Source organism: Procambarus clarkii, chromosome 26 (genome assembly GCF_040958095.1).
Source record: "Procambarus clarkii isolate CNS0578487 chromosome 26, FALCON_Pclarkii_2.0, whole genome shotgun sequence".
In the NCBI taxonomy this organism is placed as follows: Eukaryota; Metazoa; Arthropoda; class Malacostraca; order Decapoda; family Cambaridae; genus Procambarus; species Procambarus clarkii.
Window position 1 is genome coordinate 249497 of NC_091175.1, and position 23461 is coordinate 272957.

The following is a 23461-nucleotide window of genomic DNA, read 5'->3' on the forward strand; positions in this document are numbered from 1 at the left end:
TCCTTTCCCTTAACCTCTCCCAAATTATCTTTTGCACCAATACACAAACTAGGGGGCTTTATTGCTGAGTGGACGTCGCTCCCGACTCGTAATCCTAGCTCATTCGATCCCCCGGTGATGGCACAAACGGAAATCAGCAGAGTTTCTATCATTCTGATGCCCTCTGTTACTTAGCAGTAAATATGTAAATGAGCGTTAGACAGCTGTTGCGGGCTGCTTCCTGGGTGTGTGTGTGTGTGTGGAATTTTTTTTTATTAGTTATTAATAATTGATTGATTGGCAGTTGAGAGGCGGGCCGAAAGAGCAGAGCTCAACCCTCGCAAGCACAACTAGGTGAACACAACTAGATAAATACTAACAAACCACGATCTCGTACAATCCACTACACACACAACCCGACCTCCCCCCCAACTCCCTAAATCACTCTACCTAAGTCATTAAAAAATTAAAACAAATCAATTAATACACCAAAAATACTAACTATAAATATAGGAACCAAATTTGAGACATACAGCGATTCCAGCGTGGTCTAGTCGGAAGAAAACGTGTTCTCATCTGGATAGATTGCGATCGAGCCTGTCGGAACGGGTGTGTAACTGCAGGGCACAAATATTTGTGTGTCCCCTCCTGTAGCTGCCTCTGTTTCGACAGGTTTCCTGGATAGCTAGAATTGACCTGGCCCTTGGAAAGTGGGGAAGGGGTGAAATCCGTTGGGCCCACGGATGGATACCTTGGATCCATGGACTTAGGGCAGGTCTAATCACCTGGGATTCGAACCCACGGTGGGAATAAGGGAGGAGATATGGGGAGGGGAAGGGGAAGGATGTTTCCTGGAACCAAACCTCACATAAACCCGGACACTCACACACACACACACACCCTCACCCGAACAATCACAGGGGCACTCACACTCACACACACCCATAGACTGTGATAAGGGAGACCATCTGAGGGGACACAGATGGCCTCGTGGACCCACAGGCATAACCGGACACACACGCAACCGGACTCTCACACACTCACACGGACACTCACAGGGATAAACACACACACAGACACACATCCATAGACACAAACTGTGATAAGGGAGACCATCTGAGGGGACACAGATGGCCTCCTGGACCCACAGGTATATATCAATATTTAAATATACATACATATTTATAAATATAACATATTTTTAAAAAATAAATAAATAAATAAAAAAAAAAAAATATATATATATATATATATATATATATATATATATATATATATATATATATATATATGTCGTACCTAGTAGCCAGAACGCACTTCTCAGCCTACTATGCAAGGCCCGATTTGCCTAGTAAGCCAAGTTTTCCTGAATTAATATATTTTCTCTAATTTTTTTCTTATGAAATGATAAAACTGTTCATTTCATTATGTATGAGTTAAGTTCTTTTCATTTGAGTTAAAACTAATGTAGATATATAACCGAACCTAACCAACCCTAAAATGGTTAACATAAATTGATTGGAATATGTATGTAGACGCTCAGTTAGTGTTACTGTAATTTATATGGTTAACGTTTGAATGACATAGTTTCCCCTCATTGTCACATTTTTTGTTACTATTTCGCTGTTCATTCTCACTCTCTCTGAATCCCGTGGACTAATTGTGCTCACGAGTGTTTGTTTAAGGTACGGTAACCATAGGCTTTTCACACAATAATTTGCAACTATTTAAGAAGAAACATTTCTAAAGATTATCTAAGTTTCTAATAAATATTCTTTTTCCTAACATACAAGTCAATCACACAGTACCTAACTTCAGTCAGAAACACTTTTCTTACTATATCTCGCAACGTCTTTTGCATATATATCCTATCTTAAAAAATAACAATTTTAATTCATAACTGGCAACCCCCCTCCCCTCCAGAGCTTTCAAGGCCACCAAACGTCATTCCTTTCCCTTAACCTCTCCCAAATTATCTTTTGCACCAATACACAAACTAGGGGGCTTTATTGCTGAGTGGACGTCGCTCCCGACTCGTAATCCTAGCTCATTCGATCCCCAGGTGATGGCACAAACGGAAATCAGCAGAGTTTCTATCATTCTGATGCCCTCTGTTACTTAGCAGTAAATATGTAAATGAGCGTTAGACAGCTGTTGCGGGCTGCTTCCTGGGTGTGTGTGTGTGTGTGGAATTTTTTTTTATTAGTTATTAATAATTGATTGATTGGCAGTTGAGAGGCGGGCCGAAAGAGCAGAGCTCAACCCTCGCAAGCACAACTAGGTGAACACAACTAGATAAATACTAACAAACCACGATCTCGTACAATCCACTACACACACAACCCGACCACCCCCCCAACTCCCTAAATCACTCAACCTAAGTCATTAAAAAATTAAAACAAATCAATTAATACACCAAAAATACTAACTATAAATAAAGGAACCAAATTTGAGACATACAACGATTCCAGCGTGGTCTAGTCGGAAGAAAACGTGTTCTCATCTGGATAGATTGCGATCGAGCCTGTCGGAACGTGTATGTAACTGCAGGGCACAAATATTTGTGTGTCCCCTCCTGTAGCTGCCTCTGTTTCGACAGGTTTCCTGGATAGCTAGAATTGACCTGGCCCTTGGAAAGTGGGGAAGGGGTGAAATCCGTTGGGCCCACGGATGGATACCTTGGATCCATGGACTTTGGGCAGGTCTAATCACCTGGGATTCGAACCCACGGTGGGAATAAGGGAGGAGATATGGGGAGGGGAAGGGGAAGGATGTTTCCTGGAACCAAACCTCACATAAACCCGGACACTCACACACACACACACACCCTCACCCGAACAATCACAGGGGCACTCACACACACCCATAGACTGTGATAAGGGAGACCATCTGAGGGGACACAGATGGCCTCGTGGACCCACAGGCATAACCGGACACACACGCAACCGGACTCTCACACACTCACACGGACACTCACAGGGATAAACACACACACAGACACACATCCATAGACACAAACTGTGATAAGGGAGACCATCTGAGGGGACACAGATGGCCTCCTGGACCCACAGGTATATATCAATATTTAAATATACATACATATTTATAAATATAACATATTTTTAAAAAAAAAATAAATAAATAAATAAAAATATATATATATATATATATATATATATATATATATATATATATATATATATATATATGTCGTACCTAGTAGCCAGAACGCACTTCTCAGCCTACTATGCAAGGCCCGATTTGCCTAATAAGCCAAGTTTTCATGAATTAATATATTTTCTCTAATTTTTTTCTTATGAAATGATAAAACTGTTCATTTCATTATGTATGAGTTAAGTTCTTTTCATTTGAGTTAAAACTAATGTAGATATATAACCGAACCTAACCAACCCTAAAATGGTTAACATAAATTGATTGGAATATGTATGTAGACGCTCAGTTAGTGTTACTGTAATTTATATGGTTAACGTTTGAATGACATAGTTTCCCCTCATTGTCACATTTTTTGTTACTATTTCGCTGTTCATTCTCACTCTCTCTGAATCCCGTGGACTAATTGTGCTCACGAGTGTTTGTTTAAGGTACGGTAACCATAGGCTTTTCACACAATAATTTGCAACTATTTAAGAAGAAACATTTCTAAAGATTATCTAAGTTTCTAATAAATATTCTTTTTCCTAACATACAAGTCAATCACACAGTACCTAACTTCAGTCAGAAACACTTTTCTTACTATATCTCGCAACGTCTTTTGCATATATATCCTATCTTAAAAAATAACAATTTTAATTCATAACTGGCAACCCCCCTCCCCTCCAGAGCTTTCAAGGCCACCAAACGTCATTCCTTTCCCTTAACCTCTCCCAAATTATCTTTTGCACCAATACACAAACTAGGGGGCTTTATTGCTGAGTGGACGTCGCTCCCGACTCGTAATCCTAGCTCATTCGATCCCCAGGTGATGGCACAAACGGAAATCAGCAGAGTTTCTATCATTCTGATGCCCTCTGTTACTTAGCAGTAAATATGTAAATGAGCGTTAGACAGCTGTTGCGGGCTGCTTCCTGGGTGTGTGTGTGTGTGGAATTTTTTTTTATTAGTTATTAATAATTGATTGATTGGCAGTTGAGAGGCGGGCCGAAAGAGCAGAGCTCAACCCTCGCAAGCACAACAAGGTGAACACAACTAGATAAATACTAACAAACCACAATCTCGTGTAATCCACTACACACACAACCCGACCTCCCCCCCAACTCCCTAAATCACTCTACCTAAGTCATTAAAAAATTAAAACAAATCAATTAATACACCAAAAATACTAACTATAAATAAAGGAACCAAATTTGAGACATACAGCGATTCCAGCGTGGTCTAGTCGGAAGAGAACGTGTTCTCATCTGGATAGATTGCGATCGAGCCTGTCGGAACGGGTGTGTAACTGCAGGGCACAAATATTTGTGTGTCCCCTCCTGTAGCTGCCTCTGTTTCGACAGGTTTCCTGGATAGCTAGAATTGACCTGGCCCTTGGAAAGTGGGGAAGGGGTGAAATCCGTTGGGCCCACGGATGGATACCTTGGATCCATGGACTTAGGGCAGGTCTAATCACCTGGGATTCGAACCCACGGTGGGAATAAGGGAGGAGATATGGGGAGGGGAAGGGGAAGGATGTTTCCTGGAACCAAACCTCACATAAACCCGGACACTCACACACACACACACACCCTCACCCGAACAATCACAGGGGCACTCACACTCACACACACCCATAGACTGTGATAAGGGAGACCATCTGAGGGGACACAGATGGCCTCGTGGACCCACAGGCATAACCGGACACACACGCAACCGGACTCTCACACACTCACACGGACACTCACAGGGATAAACACACACACAGACACACATCCATAGACACAAACTGTGATAAGGGAGACCATCTGAGGGGACACAGATGGCCTCCTGGACCCACAGGTATATATCAATATTTAAATATACATACATATTTATAAATATAACATATTTTTAAAAAATAAATAAATAAAATAAAAATATATATATATATATATATATATATATATATATATATATATATATATATATATATATATATATATATATGTCGTACCTAGTAGCCAGAACGCACTTCTCAGCCTACTATTCAAGGCCCGATTTGCCTAATAAGCCAAGTTTTCCTGAATTAATATATTTTCTCTAATTTTTTTCTTATGAAATGGTAAAGCTACCCATTTCATTATGTATGAGGTCAATTTTTTTTTATTGGAGTTAAAATTAACGTAGAAATCTGACCGAACCTAACCAACCCTACCTAACCTAACCTAACCTATATTTATAGGTTAGGTTAGGTTAGGTAGCCGAAAAAGTTAGGTTAGGTTAGGTTAGGTAGGTTAGGTAGTCGAAAAACAATTAATTCATGAAAAAATTTTCAAATCGGGCCTTGCATAGTAGGCTGAGAAGTGCGTTCTGGCTACTAGGTACGACATATATATATATATGTCGTACCTAGTAGCCAGAACGCACTTCTCAGCCTACTATGCAAGGCCCGATTTGCCTAATAAGCCAAGTTTTCCTGAATTAATATATTTTCTCTAACTTTTTTCTTATGAAATGATAAAACTGTTCATTTCATTATGTATGAGTTAAGTTCTTTTCATTTGAGTTAAAACTAATGTAGATATATAACCGAACCTAACCAACCCTAAAATGGTTAACATAAATTGATTGGAATATGTATGTAGACGCTCAGTTAGTGTTACTGTAATTTATATGGTTAACGTTTGAATGACATAGTTTCCCCTCATTGTCACATTTTTTGTTACTATTTCGCTGTTCATTCTCACTCTCTCTGAATCCCGTGGACTAATTGTGCTCACGAGTGTTTGTTTAAGGTACGGTAACCATAGGCTTTTCACAATAATTTGCAACTATTTAAGAAGAAACATTTCTAAAGATTATCTAAGTTTCTAATAAATATTCTCTTTCCTAACATACAAGTCAATCACACAGTACCTAACTTCAGTCAGAAACACTTTTCTTACTATATCTCGCAACGTCTTTTGCATATATATCCTATCTTAAAAAATAACAATTTTAATTCATAACTGGCAACCCCCCTCCCCTCCAGAGCTTTCAAGGCCACCAAACGTCATTCCTTTCCCTTAACCTCTCCCAAATTATCTTTTGCACCAATACACAAACTAGGGGGCTTTATTGCTGAGTGGACGTCGCTCCCGACTCGTAATCCTAGCTCATTCGATCCCCCGGTGATGGCACAAACGGAAATCAGCAGAGTTTCTATCATTCTGATGCCCTCTGTTACTTAGCAGTAAATATGTAAATGAGCGTTAGACAGCTGTTGCGGGCTGCTTCCTGGGTGTGTGTGTGTGTGTGGAATTTTTTTTTATTAGTTATTAATAATTGATTGATTGGCAGTTGAGAGGCGGGCCGAAAGAGCAGAGCTCAACCCTCGCAAGCACAACTAGGTGAACACAACTAGATAAATACTAACAAACCACGATCTCGTACAATCCACTACACACACAACCCGACCTCCCCCCCAACTCCCTAAATCACTCTACCTAAGTCATTAAAAAATTAAAACAAATCAATTAATACACCAAAAATACTAACTATAAATAAAGGAACCAAATTTGAGACATACAGCGATTCCAGCGTGGTCTAGTCGGAAGAAAACGTGTTCTCATCTGGATAGATTGCGATCGAGCCTGTCGGAACGGGTGTGTAACTGCAGGGCACAAATATTTGTGTGTCCCCTCCTGTAGCTGCCTCTGTTTCGACAGGTTTCCTGGATAGCTAGAATTGACCTGGCCCTTGGAAAGTGGGGAAGGGGTGAAATCCGTTGGGCCCACGGATGGATACCTTGGATCCATGGACTTAGGGCAGGTCTAATCACCTGGGATTCGAACCCACGGTGGGAATAAGGGAGGAGATATGGGGAGGGGAAGGGGAAGGATGTTTCCTGGAACCAAACCTCACATAAACCCGGACACTCACACACACACACACACCCTCACCCGAACAATCACAGGGGCACTCACACTCACACACACCCATAGACTGTGATAAGGGAGACCATCTGAGGGGACACAGATGGCCTCGTGGACCCACAGGCATAACCGGACACACACGCAACCGGACTCTCACACACTCACACGGACACTCACAGGGATAAACACACACACAGACACACATCCATAGACACAAACTGTGATAAGGGAGACCATCTGAGGGGACACAGATGGCCTCCTGGACCCACAGGTATATATCAATATTTAAATATACATACATATTTATAAATATAACATATTTTTAAAAAATAAATAAATAAATAAAAAAAAAAATATATATATATATATATATATATATATATATATATATATATATATATATATATATATATATATATGTCGTACCTAGTAGCCAGAACGCACTTCTCAGCCTACTATGCAAGGCCCGATTTGCCTAATAAGCCAAGTTTTCCTGAATTAATATATTTTCTCTAATTTTTTTCTTATGAAATGATAAAACTGTTCATTTCATTATGTATGAGTTAAGTTCTTTTCATTTGAGTTAAAACTAATGTAGATATATAACCGAACCTAACCAACCCTAAAATGGTTAACATAAATTGATTGGAATATGTATGTAGACGCTCAGTTAGTGTTACTGTAATTTATATGGTTAACGTTTGAATGACATAGTTTCCCCTCATTGTCACATTTTTTGTTACTATTTCGCTGTTCATTCTCACTCTCTCTGAATCCCGTGGACTAATTGTGCTCACGAGTGTTTGTTTAAGGTACGGTAACCATAGGCTTTTCACACAATAATTTGCAACTATTTAAGAAGAAACATTTCTAAAGATTATCTAAGTTTCTAATAAATATTCTTTTTCCTAACATACAAGTCAATCACACAGTACCTAACTTCAGTCAGAAACACTTTTCTTACTATATCTCGCAACGTCTTTTGCATATATATCCTATCTTAAAAAATAACAATTTTAATTCATAACTGGCAACCCCCCTCCCCTCCAGAGCTTTCAAGGCCACCAAACGTCATTCCTTTCCCTTAACCTCTCCCAAATTATCTTTTGCACCAATACACAAACTAGGGGGCTTTATTGCTGAGTGGACGTCGCTCCCGACTCGTAATCCTAGCTCATTCGATCCCCAGGTGATGGCACAAACGGAAATCAGCAGAGTTTCTATCATTCTGATGCCCTCTGTTACTTAGCAGTAAATATGTAAATGAGCGTTAGACAGCTGTTGCGGGCTGCTTCCTGGGTGTGTGTGTGTGTGTGGAATTTTTTTTTATTAGTTATTAATAATTGATTGATTGGCAGTTGAGAGGCGGGCCGAAAGAGCAGAGCTCAACCCTCGCAAGCACAACTAGGTGAACACAACTAGATAAATACTAACAAACCACAATCTCGTACAATCCACTACACACACAACCCGACCTCCCCCCCAACTCCCTAAATCACTCTACCTAAGTCATTAAAAAATTAAAACAAATCAATTAATACACCAAAAATACTAACTATAAATAAAGGAACCAAATTTGAGACATACAGCGATTCCAGCGTGGTCTAGTCGGAAGAAAACGTGTTCTCATCTGGATAGATTGCGATCGAGCCTGTCGGAACGGGTGTGTAACTGCAGGGCACAAATATTTGTGTGTCCCCTCCTGTAGCTGCCTCTGTTTCGACAGGTTTCCTGGATAGCTAGAATTGACCTGGCCCTTGGAAAGTGGGGAAGGGGTGAAATCCGTTGGGCCCACGGATGGATACCTTGGATCCATGGACTTAGGGCAGGTCTAATCACCTGGGATTCGAACCCACGGTGGGAATAAGGGAGGAGATATGGGGAGGGGAAGGGGAAGGATGTTTCCTGGAACCAAACCTCACATAAACCCGGACACTCACACACCAACCTGTCCTCTTAAAAAGAACGTCAACATTTGCCGTTTGACTCTACGGCTGTTTTTGGACGTTATTTTGTGTAAAACTACGTCTATTTTCGCTTCCATGGACTATCTCTTGTTATACAATGAAATACCACACTCTTATTATTCTATAACTCACTGACTATGCTCTGATATTTGTTCTTCAAGTAAAAATATATATATTTTTGCCTTAATTAGGCCATAATCCAGAAAATTCCAGCCTATCGATCTTTATATTTAGGAAAACATCTAATAAATTTGGAAATGAATTTTTCGTTCGCCGACAGTTGCCTGTTACTATTTAACCCTCTATGCTTTAATGTCGCTGGTCATTGTGACTTTCCCAGGATTTATATATGTTTTGTAGTAGCATTTAGTCAGACTACAGTAATTTAACTAATGGGAAACCTCTATAGTTGTCGTAAATTAATAATAATCATTTATCAAATAATAAATTAGCAAACATATGCAACATTTTATGTTACGACTTTTCGGGTAGGCCGTTCTGTTTGTTTACAACCCCAATGGTTCAAAATACACAATACTTTTAATATATAAGTGACTAAGTATGCTCTAATATATGGTCCTCAATGAAAATTATCGTTTTTTTTTGTTAATTTGTCCATAATGAATAAGATTCCTTACTGTTGATCTTTATATTAAGAAAAACATCTAAACAAATTGGTATTGTGTTTTCGTTCTGATAAAGTTTCCAGATACTATTTCCTAGTTATCAATTAATGTAGGTGGTTATTTTAATTCGCGGCTACCAGGGGCTTTCTCCCATTATACAATATAAATGTACTCACTAACTATTCTCTGGTATCTGTTCTTCAAGTAAAATTACCTATTTTTTTGTTTAATTAGTCCATAATTCATAAAATTCCTTCAGGTCGATCTTTATATTTAGAAAAACATCTAATCAATTTGGAATTTAATTTTTCGTTCACCTACAGTTACCTGCTATTATTTCATTGTTATATTTTATGTCGCTGGTCATTACAATTTTCCAAGAATTTAAACAGCTAAACAGAAAGTAGCATCTTGTTAGAGTACAGGAATTTACCTATGGAGAACCTCGATAGCTGCCGAATATTATTAATGAGTATATATGTAATTTAAAATAATGAATTATATACCATTTCTTATGTTACGTCTTTGGCGGGTAGGCCGTTCTGCGGGTTTACAACCGAATTGTTTAAACATCACACTATTTTAAATGTATGAGTCACTAGTATGCTCTGATATATGTTCTGCAATGAAAATAAAGATTGTTTTGTTGTTAATTACTCCATAAATGTGTAATGTGTTAATTCAGTCTAAAATCTTTTTGCAACGTTTATATGCGATATACGTAGCTGGAAACTACCTAATATTTAAAAATAATAGTTACAACATTCTATTAATATATAATGTTGAAATAAATATCACACAAAGTCTGTATATCTGTTTTTAGATGTCTTATAAATCTTCATTTAAAATAGTATTAATGATTTTTATGAATCTTGAGTAAAAATTATGTTAATTATTATTAATCTAATTGTTATTATTTTAAGTAAAAGAATTGCAAGTATTCGCATAACCACGGGATCTCTGTTTGTGTATGAATGCACGGATTTGTTTTTGTTATGAGAGGGACGCCTTAGAAAGCATGGTGTAGGCCACCTGTGGCTCGCATCCGATCCCACGATCGTCGTCGCCCCTAAATCAACACAACAGGTATTTAGTATTTACGATTATAATAAGTAATATTTCTTTTATAATAATATTGCAGCAGGTGGTGTAGTGGTAGGACACTCGCCTGGCGTTCCGCGAGCGCTATGTCATGGGTTCGTATCCTGGCCGGAGAGGATTTACTGGGCGCAAATCCTAAACTGTAGCCTCTGTTTAACGCAACAGTAAAATGTGTACTTGGATGAAAAAACGATTCTTCGCGGCGGGGATCGTATTCCAGGGACCTGCCCGAAACGCTACTCGTACTAGTGGCTGTACAAGAATGTAACAACTCTTGTATATATCTCAGGTTAGGGGCTAGGCATTTGCACTCTTAGGTTAGCAAACTAGCTAGAAGGTTAGACTATTAGACTCCACTGGTCAATCGGGGCCCTGCATGACTCAGCTTATCCTAACCTAGCCCAGCTTAAACCATCTTAGCATAGTTCATTCTAGCTGTGCATAGTGCTTGCACAGCCTTGCTTATCCTAGTTTACCTCTTCCTAGCCTACCGTAGCCAAGCCTATCCCAGTATACCCTTACCTAGTCTTGCCTAGCCTAACCCTGCCTTGCTTTTAAACATGACCAGTCCTTCCTACCCTAGCCAAGCCCTGACCAGCTTAGCCAAGCCAATCCCTGCCAAGATTTAGCATAGCCTTGCCTTTTTATTAATATATAGAGGGTACCACCTCTGGTTGAGTATGTAGGAACCCTCCACTTATAGGGTTGAGGGTTCCATATATATATATATATATATATATATATATATATATATATATATATATATATATATATATATATATATATATATATGTCGTACCTATAGTAGCCAGAACGCACTTCTCGGCCTACTATGCAAGGCCTGATTTGCCTAATAAGCCAAGTTTTCCTGAATTATTATATTTTCTCAATTTTTTTTCTTATGAGATGATAAAGCTACCCATTTCATTATGTATGAGGTCAATATTTTTTTATTGGAGTTAAAATTAACGTAGATATATGACCAAACCTAACCAACCCTACCTAACCTAACCTAACCTATCTTTTTAGGTTAGGTTAGGTTAGGTAGCTGAAAAAGTTAGGTTACGTTTGGTTAGGTAGGTTAGGTAGTCGAAAAACAATTAATTCATGAAAACTTGGCTTATTAGGCAAATCAGGCCTTGCATAGTAGGCAGAGAAGTGCGTTCTGGCAATTAGGTACGACATATATATATATATATATATATATATATATATATATATATATATATATATATATATATATATATATATATATATATATATATATATATATATATATATATATATATAATATAAATAATGTGTGTGTAAACATGCCACGTGTGTGTAAATCAGAAATTAACACTTGATGAAAAATGTGACAGTGTCAGACCACGGAGGAAGAATTGAAACAGGAATTTCCTTAAGTACTTTCATATATTAATACATCTTCAGAAGGAATAATTTTTTATATAAATTAAATTAAAAAAAAATCATTCCTCCATCGTCTGACACTCATATATATATATATATATATATATATATATATATATATATATATATATATATATATGTCGTACCTAGTAGCCAGAACGCACTTCTCAGCCTACTATGCAAGGCCCGATTTGCTTAATAAGCCAAGTTTTCATGAATTAATGTTTTTTCGACTACCTAACCTACCTAACCTAACCTAACCTAACTTTTTTGGCTACCTAACCTAACCTAACCTATAAAGATAGATTAGGTTAGGTTAGGTAGGGTTGGTTAGGTTCGGTCATATATCTACGTTAATTTTAACTCCAATAAAAATAAATTGAACTCATACATAATGAAATGGGTAGCTTTATCATTTCATAAGAAAAAAATTAGAGAAAATATATTAATTCAGTAAAACTTGGCTTATTAGGCAAATCGGGCCTTGCATAGTAGGCTGAGAAGTGAGTTCTGGCTACTAGGTACGACATATATATATATATATATATATATATATAACTGAAAACTCACACCCCAGAAGTGACTCGAACCCATACTCCCACAACTGGTATGTACAGGGACGCCTTAATCCGCTTGACCATCACGACCGGACATAAGGAAGTGATAGCCGAGGCTATATGAACCACTTCCCCGCCGGCACTCGGATGGTAATCTTGGGCATAGCATTTTATCAAATCACCTCATTCTTTGGGGCACACGTGAGGAACACAAATGCAAACAAGCCTGAATGGTCCCCAGGACTATATACAACTGAAAACTCACACCCCAGAAGTGACTCGAACCCATACTCCCACAACTGGTATGTACAGGGACGCCTTAATCCGCTTGACCATCACGACCAGACATAAGGAAGTGATAGCCGAGGCTATATGAACCACTTCCCCGCCGGCACTCGGATGGTAATCTTGGGCATAGCATTTTATCAAATCACCTCATTCTTTGGGGCACACGTGAGGAACACAAATGCAAACAAGCCTGAATGGTCCCCAGGACTATATACAACTGAAAACTCACACCCCAGAAGTGACTCGAACCCATACTCCCACAACTGGTATGTACAGGGACGCCTTAATCACTTTATACAACCTTTTCAGTTGTATATAGTCCTGGGGACCATTCAGGCTTGTTTGCATTTGTGTTCCTCACGTGTGCCCCAAAGAATGAGGTGATTTGATAAAATGCTATGCCCAAGATTACCATCCGAGTGCCGGCGGGGAAGTGGTTCATATAGCCTCGGCTATCACTTCCTTATGTCCGGTCGTGATGGTCAAGCGGATTAAGGCGTCCCTGTACATACCAGTTGTGGGAGTATGGGTTCGAGTCACTTCTGGGGTGTGAGTTTTCAGTTGTATATAGTCCTGGGGACCATTCAGGCTTGTTTGCATTTGTGTTCCTCACGTGTGCCCCAAAGAATGAGGTGATTTGATAAAATGCTATGCCCAAGATTACCATCCGAGTGCCGGCGGGGAAGTGGTTCATATAGCCTCGGCTATCACTTCCTTATGTCCGGTCGTGATGGTCAAGCGGATTAAGGCGTCCCTGTACATACCAGTTGTGGGAGTATGGGTTCGAGTCACTTCTGGGGTGTGAGTTTTCAGTTGTATATAGTCCTGGGGACCATTCAGGCTTGTTTGCATTTGTGTTCCTCACGTGTGCCCCAAAGAATGAGGTGATTTGATAAAATGCTATGCCCAAGATTACCATCCGAGTGCCGGCGGGGAAGTGGTTCATATAGCCTCGGCTATCACTTCCTTATGTCCGGTCGTGATGGTCAAGCGGATTAAGGCGTCCCTGTACATACCAGTTGTGGGAGTATGGGTTCGAGTCACTTCTGGGGTGTGAGTTTTCAGTTGTATATAGTCCTGGGGACCATTCAGGCTTGTTTGCATTTGTGTTCCTCACGTGTGCCCCAAAGAATGAGGTGATTTGATAAAATGCTATGCCCAAGATTACCATCCGAGTGCCGGCGGGGAAGTGGTTCATATAGCCTCGGCTATCACTTCCTTATGTCCGGTCGTGATGGTCAAGCGGATTAAGGCGTCCCTGTACATACCAGTTGTGGGAGTATGGGTTCGAGTCACTTCTGGGGTGTGAGTTTTCAGTTGTATATAGTCCTGGGGACCATTCAGGCTTGTTTGCATATATATATATATATATATATATATATATATATATATATATATATATATATATATATATATATATATAATGTGTGTGTGTGTACTCACCTAGTTGTGCTTGCGGTGGTTGAGCTCTGGCTCTTTGTCCCGTATGTATGTATTCATATATATATATATATATATATATATATATATATATATATATATATATATATATATATAAATATATATATATATATATATATATATATATATATATATATATATATATATATATATATTATATATATATGTATATATATATATATGCGAACAAGCCTGAATGGTCCCCAGGACAATATGCAACTGAAAACTCACACCCCAGAAGTGACTCGAACCCAATACTGCCAGGAGCAACGCAACTGGTATGTACAGGAACGCCTTAATCCGCTTGACCATCACGACCAGACATAAGGAAGTGATAGCCGAGGCTATTTGACCCACTTCCCCGCTGGCACTCGGATGGTAATCTTGGGCATAGCATATGGGTTCGAGTCACTTCTGGGGTGTGAGTTTTCAGTTATATATATATATATATATATATATATATATATATATATATATATATATATATATATAATATTAATATTATATATCCTGCCTGAAATGCTGCGTGTACTAGTGGCTTTACAAGATTTTGTGGTTATTCTCTATATCTGGTTCACCTAACAGTAAATAAGTACCTGGGAGTTAGACAGCTGCTATGGGCTGCTTCCTAGGGATGTGTGTGTGTGTTTGTATTCATGTTGAATTTTACAAAGTAGGAAGAGATGTTTGTAAAAAAAAAATCAAATATTTTTGAAAGTATAAGTAGATTTGATATTTTTCTCTAATTGTTTATTTCTGCTGTCTCGCCTCCTTTATAAAATGGCATCATTCTTGCTTTTTTAAGGATATCAGGAAAAGTAAGGCACTCCAGAGATTTGTTGACTCCTTCCTAGTGTTGCCTAGCCCAGCCCAGCCTAGACAAGGCAGGCTGAGCATCCTAGCCTCACGCAGCTTAGCCCCCACCTACATGTAGCATCCCAGTCGATCCTAAGTGATCATTACCTTACTGGCTGTGTTTTCTCTTCAGCCCTGAATGTAATGTGGTGGAACATAAGCAGATACATATCAGGTCTTAGAGAATCTGTACTTCATACATTTCTTAATAATGTCTCACAAATATTTAAATAATTAAACAAAAATTGTATAATAAATTCATATTATTGTTGCAATTTATTTTTGCATTTTTTTTATACAAAATTTACATTTTAAAAGATTACCTCTATTTTTAGATTGATGACTTGAAGACTACAGTGCCATCCACAGCAAATCATGGTCTTAAAGTATCTCCTAGCAATGACGAGACCAATTTTCACAGAGATCAAATTTTTGCTAAGCAGCAGTCACAGGTAAATATATATTATATATATAATATTATATATATAAAATTTACTACTTCATTGCTCAAAGCACCTTCAGACATTCTGAGAGTTGTGCTATTTTATTAATTAATTAATTAGGCTATATTTTAATGTTTTGTAATGTTTTCATTACTTTTTTTGTTTTGAAATATAAATTGTTGAGTTTTGAAACATTTTGACATTAACTATACCTGAATATTTATAAACAAAAAAATACCAGAACTATGTCCTTGACAATTGTACTAAGAAGTCTTTGCCAAAATCAGGTGCTCAGTGCAGTAGTTAAAAACTTAAAAGTTGTACCACCTCTGGTGCAAGATTAGGGACCCATAGCCTCAGAGAAGAAAATAGAGAGTACTCAGAGAAGGCCTTGAATAATAGGCTGGCTGTTTGTGTGTGTTTCGACGGTAAGCTTGCTGACACCAAATGTAGTTACCTAAGTGTAGTTACAGGATTAGAGCTACGCTCGTGGTGTCCCGTCTACCCAGCACTCTTTGTCACATAATGCTTTGAAACTACTGACGGTCTTGGCCGCCACCACCTTCTCACTTAACTTGTTCCAACCGTGTACCACTCTGTATGCGAAAGGAAATTTTTTTATATTTCTTTGGCATCTTTGTTTAGTTAGTTTAAATCTATGACCTTTTGTTCTTGAAGTTCCAGGTCTCGGGAAATCTTCCCTATCGATTTTATCAATTCCTGTTACTATTTTGTACATAGTGATTTTATCACCTCTTTTTGTTGTCTTTGCACCTTTTCCAGTTTGTTGATGTGCTTCTTAAGATATGGGCACCAAACAACCGCTGCATATTCTAGCCTTGGCCGAACAAAACTCGTGAAGAATTTCTTTAGTATTTCGCCATCCATGTATTTAAACAAAATTCTGAAGTTACAAAGCGTGGCATAGGCTCCTCACACAACGTTCTTTATGTGGGCCTCAAGTGATAGTTTTCTATCTAGAATCAACCCTAGACCTCTTTCTTTTATCAGAATTATATAAAGATTTCTCACATAATTTGTAGGTTGTGTGGGATCTATGTTCTATTCCACATTCCATAACATGGCATTTATTCACATTAAATTTCATTTGCCAAGTGGTGCTCCATATACTTATTTTGTCCAGGTCTTCTTGAAGGGCATGACAATCATCTAAATTTCTTATCCATCCCATTATCTTAGCATCATCAGCAAACATGTTTATATAATTCTGTATTCCAACTGGTAGATCATTTATGTAGACAATGAACATTTCTGGTGCATGTACTGTGGTACTCCACTTGTGACACTTCTCCAGTCCGATTGCCTCTGATTACTGCCCTCATTTTTCTATCAGTCAGAAAATTTTTCATCCATGTTAGAAGCTTACCTGTCACCCATCCGAAATTTTCTAGTTTCCAGAACAACCTCTTATGTGGAACTCTGTCGAAAGCCTTTTTTATGTCTAGATAGATGCAGTCAACCCAACTACCTTTTTCCTTTAAAATCTCTGTGGCTCAATCATAGAAACTGAGTAAATTCGATACACAGGATCTTCCAGATCGAAAACAATACTGTCTGTGTGATATTATATAATTTCTCTCCAGGTGTTCTACCCATTTAGTTTTTATTATTTTTTTTTTGTTTTTAATCCTTTCACTGTTACACTTGTCAATGATTCAGGTCTATAACTGAGAGAGGTGGGGTCTTCCCTGTTGCCACTTTTGTAGATTGGAACTATGTTAGCCTTTTTCCACATGTTTGCTATGACTCCTATACACAGGGATGCCTGAAAGATCAGGTGAAGTGGAAGGCTGAGCTCAGATGCACATTCTCTCAGAACCCATGGTGAAACTCCATCTGGACCAACTGCTTTGTTCTTACTTAGCTCCTTTAGCATATTTTCCACTTCATCTCTAGACACCTCTATACGCTCTATGATGTTCTCAGAAATTCTTATTGTGTCTGGTTCTCTTAAGATTTCATTTTGTATAAACACACTTTGGAACTTTTGCTTTAATGTTTCACACATTGCATTATCATTTTCTGTGAATCTGTTTCCTATTTTCAACCTCTGGATATTATCCTTTACCTGCAATTTGTTGTTTATGAATTTGTAGAATAGGCCCAGTTCTGTTTTACATTTATCCATTATCCCTTTTTAAAAAAAAATTCTGCCTCTTCCCTTACTGCTGTATAGTTGTTTCTCGCATCTTTGTATCGCTGGTATGATTGGGGGTTTGGCTTCTTTCTATTTTGATACCTGCTTGATGGGGTTCTGCTCTTCTACTCCCCAAGCCCGGCCCGAGGCCAGGCTCGACTTGTGAGAGTTTGGTCCACCAGGCTGTTGCTTGGAGCGGCCCGCAGGGCCACATACCCACAACATCCCGGCTGATCCGGAACTTCTCTTAGAAAACAGTCCAGTTTTCTCCTGAAGATGTCCACGGTTGTTCCGGCAGGAACAACCGTGCAACCGTTCTCTGAAGGGGGAAGTGAATACTGAGCAGTACTCGAGACAGGACAACATAAGTGACTTGAAGAGTACAACCATTGTGATGGGATCCCTGGATTTGAAAGTTCTCATAATCCATCCGATCATTTTTCTGGCCGACTCAATATTTGCTTGGTTATGCTCCCTAAACATTAGATCGTCGGACATCATTATTCCCAGATCCTTGACATGCTGTTTTTCTACTACGGGAAGATTCGATTGTGTTTTGTACCCTGTATTATGTTTCAGATCCTCATTTTTGCCATACCTGAAATTTATCACTGTTAAACATCATGTTATTTTCTGGTGCCCAATCGAAAACTTTGTTGACATCTGCTTGTAGTTTTTCAATGTCTTTCATTCCATTTTTGTGTCTTTTGGTCTGTGGCCCTCTCTCAATTTCTGTTGAACCAATCCTGTTTTCTGGCCCTGCATCTCTGTTTTGGTATGAATGTTTGTGTGCCTTCATTGTATATTTTGCAAAATTTGGCATACATTTAATTTACTTCCCTGTCTAGCAACAAGTCTGCCTAATTACTTATTAAAAAAAATTTGAAGTTCCCCATAGTGACCTCTCTCTCTTGAAATCAAGTTTATCAACTGTTTCAATGTCCCCATTTTCTGTGTGTGTGTGTTTGGAGGCTAAGCTTGCTGATACCATGTGTGTGTGTGTTTGGAGGCTAAGCTTGCTGATACCATGTGTGTGTGTGTTTGGAGGCTAAGCTTGCTGATACCATGTGTGTGTGTGTTTGGAGGCTAAGCTTGCTGATACCATGTGTGTGTGTGTGTGTGTGTGTTTGGAGGCTAAGCTTGCTGATACCATGTGTGTGTGTGTGTTTGGAGGCTAAGCTTGCTGATACCATGTATGTGTGTGTGTGTGTGTGTGTGTGTGTTTGGAGGCTAAGCTTGCTGATACCGTTTGTGTGTGTGTGTGTTTGGAGGCTAAGCTTGCTGATACCATGTGTGTGTGTGTGTGTTTGGAGGCTAAGCTTGCTGATACCATGTGTGTGTGTGTGTGTGTGTGTGTGTTTAGAGGCTAAGCTTGCTGATTCCATTTGTGTGTGTGTGTTTAGAGGCTAAGCTTGCTGATACCATGTGTGTATTTGGAGGCTAAGCTTGCTGATACCATGTGTGTGTGTGTTTGGAGGCTAAGCTTGCTGATACCATGTGTGTGTGTGTGTTTGGAGGCCTAAGTTTGCTGATACCATGTGTGTGTGTGTGTTTGGAGGCTAAGTTTGCTAACGCCGTGTGTGTGTTTGGAGGCTAAGTTTGCTAACGCCGAGTGTGTACTCACCTGTTTAAATAATAATAGGGGTGTGTACCACCTCTGGTGCAATTGTAGGGACCCACAGCCTTGAAGAAAATAGAGTATTCAGAGAAGACCTTGTGGATTCTCACTGAACACTAATCTTTTCTTCTCCTATCACCCCTCTTATTTTGTTTTATGCTGTATTCTATTATATATCATATAAATACATAGCCAAATGGCAATATTTATTATGTCTATACAAAAAGAAGACATCCACTTTATTTTTTTTCTCTCCTTTGTTTCTAGGTGGATTTTGTTGTGACTAATGATTCTCCTCCTTCCCATCAACAGGTCTTCCTCACTGGGCTTGCTCGGCTTTTGTGTTACTGTGAGGGTGCCATCATCGTTTACCCTTCAAGACTGACTCATGCTGGCATTGCATTTGTGGACTTCCCTTCACAGTAAACAGTCCTTCTCCATATGGTGATTGTCCAGGGCAAGCAGGGTGTGACTGCCATCTTGGAGAAGCAGGGTCTTTTAATATGAAGAATCTTCCGTCTTCTCTACTTACGCCAGCTTGTGCCGGCCTTGCATTCTTGTTACTTCATGGCCCTTGGGCCTTTTTTATTTATTTTACATAATAAATTTTTTGATTAATACCCGTGTTTCACAAGAGATCCTTAACATTTTAAGCACCAATTGTATTGACTAATGTACGTCTTGTAACCTTTAAGACATAAATAGACAAGACATAGATAAATGAGTGAATAATACTGAGTGACTAGGTTAGGGCGAGGAACATAGTACAGTGTCTGGCTTTGGAAGAATGCCTACTGTTTTAGAAACCTTATTGCCATGATCATAATCGTATGAGTTAAAAAGCATTTGTTGTCACTCCTACACTGTGGCTTGTTGAGCTTGAAACCTTTGCTCCTTGTTCGTGTTACATCTGACCTTTTGAAGAAATTGTATGAATCAATATCCTCCAAATTGTTCAGTATTTTAAAGGTTTAGCTCTATTACTCTCTCATTTGCATATATCTAAGCATATAGATTAGATATAGATTTAGATTAGATTTTTTAGTCAGGTAAAGGTACATACATTGCAGATGAGTTACAAAGGGAAAGACAATGACTAGAGTTCACTAGCTCTATTGGAAGAGAAACGTCTGCAAGACAAGTGTGGGCAAAAATTAAGGTAGCTAAGGGGAGCAGAGCCCGGCCTGCGGCTCACAACGACCCCCAGGGTAAGGCTGAAGAACTAATTCACAAGTGGAGTGATGCAGCATCATCCTCCTCCCTCCCTGCAGAAGTAAGCAGGGAACAGCTCCTCCGACATAATGACAGAAGGATTAGGATAACAAGAGCACAATCTAGTGATGACGAGTATGGGGAACCAATTACAGCCAAGGAAGTAAAGGGGGCTATGAAAAGGGTAAAAGTACAGCACCTAGTGAAGATGGCGTCACCTACGACATACTCAATGCACTGTGTGAAGTGTCTGGCAATCCACTACTCCACCTGTTTAACAAGTCATTCCTATGTGGAGTGTTGCCCACACAATGGAAACACGCAATAATGGTCCCAATACCGAAACCCAATGACCCTGGCAATTATAGACCTATCAGCCTCATGTAATGCACTTGGAAGATGCTTGAAAGGATCATCCTAAACCGACTATTGCACAAAATAGGCAGGTTAGGGAAGGGGTCAATGGATTTGTTAAAGGACGGAGGACAGCAAACTATAGTTAATTACCTTGCTAATGATACAGCTAAGTACTCCCAATAAACTCGCACCTCGGGGCAAAATTTTAAAATTTAAAATACAATACCTAAAGCCACTAATACGCATAGCGTTTCGGGCAAGTATATACGAAGTAAAACCCAAACAAAGAACTGACTCCGTAGGACCCATAAAAGATGAGACTAACAATTTTAAGTTGTATCATAAAAGGGCGGCAAACACACTCAATGAATACCTAACATCAGTGTTCACACTAGAAAGCTTGAATGACATCCCATCACCAACACAAATGTTTGTCGGAGGTAAGGAGAATGAATTAAGAGAAATACCAATTACACGCGACACAATCAGGAAGAGCATTGACAAACTAAAAGACTCAGAAGCCCAAAGTGTAAATGGATTTAAGTCCCAAGTCGTAAAGGAACTGGCAAATTAATTGGGTGGTTGTAGGTAGGAGCTGCCTCGTATGGGCCGGTGGGCCTTCTGCAGTTGCCTTTGTTCTTGTGTTCTTGTGTTCTTATGTTGAGTAGCAACATTTGCAAATTTGCAGATGATACAAAAATAGGTAGGGCAATTAACACGGAAGAAGACTCACTATCACTTCAAGTTGATCTAAATAGGGTTTTGAAATGGTCAAAAGATTGACAGATGCAGTTTAATGCTGATAAATGTAAAGTTTTGAGACTAGGTAATGATGATAGTTACAAGATACGAGCTAGATGGTGTTGAGATTGCGAAGTCGGATTGTGAAAGGGATCTGGGAGTTATGATTAGTAAGAATTTAAAACAAACGGATCAATGCATGAATGCTCGTAATAAGGCAAATAGGACACTGGGATTTATTAATCGAAGTGTTAGTAACAAGACACCTGGTGTGGTTCTTCAGCTATATCTTGCTCTGGTTAGGCCCCATTTACATTATGCAGTTCAGTTTTGGTCGCCATATTATAGAATGAATATAAATTCACTTGAACGTGTCTAGAGTAGGGTGACTAAGTTAATTCCCCAAAATAGAAATCTTTTATATGAAGAAAGATTAACAAAGCTTAAATTGCATTCACTGGAAAAGCGAAGAGTTAGGGGTGATATGATAGAGGTTTACAAGTGGATGAATGGACATAACAAAGGGGGATATTAGTAGGGTAATAAAAGTATCAACACATGACAGAACACAAAACAATGGGTATAAATTGGATAAGTTTAGATTTAGGAAAGACTTGGGTAAATACTGGTTTGGCAACAGGGTTGTTGATTTGTGGAACCAATTACCGCGTAACGTGGTGGAGGTGGGGTCCCTCGATTGTTTCAAGCGTGGGTTGGACATGTATATGAGTGGGTTTGGGTGGTTATAGATAGGAGCTGCCTCGTATGGGCCAATAGGCCTTCTGCAGTTACCTTTATTCTTATGCTCTTAATTCACTATGCTTGCCAGTGAAACTCCTTTTCAGAAAATCGCTGGACCATGGAATAGTTCCCCTAGTAATAGTTGAAGGTGATGTAGTGATCGAGTAATCCTTATACTCCATTATCTCATCATCATAATGGCATAACTAATTACACAAGCATTAATCCTATCCCTATTTACAGGTAACGGTTTTCCACCCTTCTATATCTTACTGTGAGGTGTCGTCACCGTACATAAGCAAGCGACTTGAGAATAGCACATTACGGGCTATTCATGCCCGTGCCACCTCTTGGGTGGCTTAATCTTTATAAATAAATCAGAATAGCACACACCACACGGGAGACATCTCCCGTCACGCAGGGTGCAGTCGCACCTCCACAGATCTCCAGTATCAGCTCTTGATATTGGTAATGGCTCAAAAGGGCCACCACTTACGGGGTATTCATGCCCGTGTCACCTCTTGGGTGGCTTAATCTTCATCAATCAATCGAATAGCACACAGTACAATCTCCAGTCAAGAATGTAGCACTCGGCGTGTACAGTTCTAATCGACCCAAGACGCTACAGCCTCGACACAGAGCAGACAGCAGACTATGACCGTTGTTCAGGTCCATGTAAACTACATCTACCCGAAGTCCTTCGTCTGAATAGCCAGTTACCAGTTACAGGAGATACTTTTTCACCCACAGAGTTATTAACTCATGGAACCGCCTACCCACCGAAGCGGTACGTGGCAAAACGATGCTGATTTTCATAATATACCTGGAAAAGATCATTCCTCCCTACACCTGGGGGGTACCTTCGTTAAAGTAAAAAGGTATACAGAAATAACAAAGA

At 39.1% G+C, this 23461-nt stretch overlaps 1 long non-coding RNA gene across 1 annotated transcript; it reads left to right on the forward strand.

The window, feature by feature from the left end:
- Positions 1–10576: 10576 nt before the first annotated feature.
- On the forward strand, positions 10577–20132 carry LOC138368736 (uncharacterized). The gene is made up of 3 exons (XR_011229646.1): positions 10577–10704; positions 15629–15745; positions 19825–20132. It is a non-coding gene; the product is annotated as an uncharacterized lncRNA (long non-coding RNA).
- Positions 20133–23461: the final 3329 nt, after the last annotated feature.